A 2,487-nucleotide genomic window follows, 5' to 3' on the forward strand; every position below is an offset into this window, starting at 1 on the left:
AATTTTACCGAGTATACTTTTGTCCTCCATCCCTTTTGGGGGTCCGATAAATTAAAGTACGAATGAAGAACTGGGGTGGGGGTCGATGATGTCGACTAACCCATTCCATTCCATATTGTTCATGTCATGCCAAAATTAGTGACCAATATTATTTTTTACTTAAGGCAGCGAGCTGGCAGACCGTTAGCGCGCCGGACAAAAATGCTTAGCGGCATTTCGTCCGTCTGTGCGTTCTGAGTTCAAATTCTGCCGAGGTCGACTTTGCCTTTCATCATTTCGCGATCGATAAAATAAATACGAGTTGAGCACTGGAGTTGATGTAATCAACATACCTCTTCCTGCAGACTTGATGGGCCCTGTCCCAAAATTTGAAATCAATATTACCTTTTACTTGTTTCAGTCATTGGTTACGCTGTGGCCATGTTGGAGCACCGCCTTGTGAAGTATTAGTCAAACAAATCGATCCTAGCACTTATTATATTTTTAAGCTTGGTACTTTTATTCTATCGTGTTCTTTTTGCTGAACCGCTAATGCTACGGGGACATAAATACACCAGCTCTGGCTATCAGGCTGTAGTGGGACACAGACACGTTTGTATATACGCGACAGGCTTCTTTCAGTTTCCTTCTATAGTAGAAGCAAATATTATTATTTATTCTTTTAAAACTTTTTTTTGGTTGGTTAATATCTAGGTAATATCTAGTTTGACATCCGGCCACCTAAACAAAACAAAAACAAGTGTATTAAAACCAAAATTTGCGCAAACGAACCGGGGATTGGAAAAAGGACTTTCGGAAAATTCATATGAAAAAAGGGTTTGGAAAATTTATGGTTATTTTTAAAATTTTTTTAAATAATAAACATAAATGCTTATATCTCCATTGGTGGGATATAAGCATCAACAAAAAAATGGTAATTTAAATGTTTACATCAAACCTTAATGAAGCGAGGCCGTGTGTGTGTAAGAAAAAAACAAACATTTTCTAACAGAAAAGTATGCTATTAAAATTAATTATCTTTACGTATCTATTTTTTAAAAATCACTATGGATAAATGCCAGAAATGACCCCAGGCTCTCCAATGTTTTAAATTATAAACAAAAACAAACACGGGCGGGGAGTGGGTTTGGAAAAAAAATCATAAATTTTCAAATTTCTTTGCGAGCGTGAGAAAGAAACGAGGAGGGTTTGTCTTGGGATGTGCTAGAAACTACAGTCAAATCTCCCTTAAATCACCCTTTTTTTTTCTCTGAAAATATTTACAATTTTTTTTTCTTTTTTCTTTTCACCGAAAAGGCTCCTCCTATTGTTTTTAAGTGCAAAAAAAAAATTGGCCAAAATCGGTCCCGGAGGGGGATAGAAGTGGGGGTAAAATATGAACTTATGTGGTCTTCCTGATCCGAAACTCCTCACATCCCCCACCCTGGAAAAAATGTTCCTCACAACTTTCTTCATAATCGTAATCTAAGCGTTTGAAAGGTATTTCTATAAAATTTCACTAAAAGATATCCATTTTCCTGAAAGTTAGGGAAAAAATCGGATCATGTGAATTTTCCGAAAGTTCTCTCCCCAAACTCCGGTTCGTTTGCGCAAATTTTGGTTTTCAGAGTCGTTTACTACACATTTTATTCACCTATTACACCTCTCTTTGTTTCCGTGGCCGGGTGTTAAAACTAGACATTAACCTATTTTATTAACCCTCGCAATTACCTTCGTCAACGTCGTCATCTGCTGTTGTCACTAATACTAAGACTATTACTACCTCCATTTCAGCAATTACCTATTACGCTTGACTGATTATCTACCACCCACCTTCAGGAAGCTTAAATAAATTATATTCATCTGTTTACATGTCATGAACCATGATCAATTTTTGTATAGCGTTGTCAACCTGTCAATGAGAGAAAGAAAAAAATCTCATTATACACTTTCGAGTTAAAACCAGTTGATGTTCGTATAGCCTTTCATACCAAATAGATTTATAACAGGGATGAAAGGGGCATGTGTACTTTTTTTACGTTTTACTTGTTTCAGCTATTAGAGTGCGGCCATGCTGAAGCACTAAGCACTTCCTTGAAGGGTTTAGTCGAAAAGATCTGAAGCTTATTTTATTGGTCTCTTTTTGCCTAACCTTTAAGTTACGTGAACGTACACGAACCAACATTGGTTGTCGAGTGGTGGTGGGGAACAAACATAAACTCACGTATATCTATTCATCTATCCACCCGTCTTTTTTTTTTCTCGATCCCTTTTGATCGAACTCCCCCCTTTTTCCTTCCTACGATCCCTTTTGATCGACACACCCCTACTTTTTTTTTCTTTCCTTCCCCCTCCCAAAGAGAAAAGCTCTACATTGTATTTGTCCCATCTTTGTTGAGCCCTGTGTGGCTAATAAAAGAAATGTATCTATCTATCCGTCTATCTATCTATCTATCTATCCGTCTATCTATCTATCTATCCGTCTATCTATCTATCTATCTATCTATC

The 2,487-nt window shown here is 37.0% G+C and overlaps 1 protein-coding gene across 1 annotated transcript in view; it reads left to right on the forward strand.

Moving 5' to 3' along the window:
- LOC106873364 (monocarboxylate transporter 6) overlaps positions 1-2,487 on the forward strand; it is a 49,590-nt gene that overhangs the window by 1,671 nt on the left and 45,432 nt on the right. The window lies entirely within an intron of this gene.

The sequence above is a fragment of the Octopus bimaculoides genome, chromosome 24, assembly GCF_001194135.2.
Source record: "Octopus bimaculoides isolate UCB-OBI-ISO-001 chromosome 24, ASM119413v2, whole genome shotgun sequence".
Classification (NCBI taxonomy): Eukaryota; Metazoa; Mollusca; class Cephalopoda; order Octopoda; family Octopodidae; genus Octopus; species Octopus bimaculoides.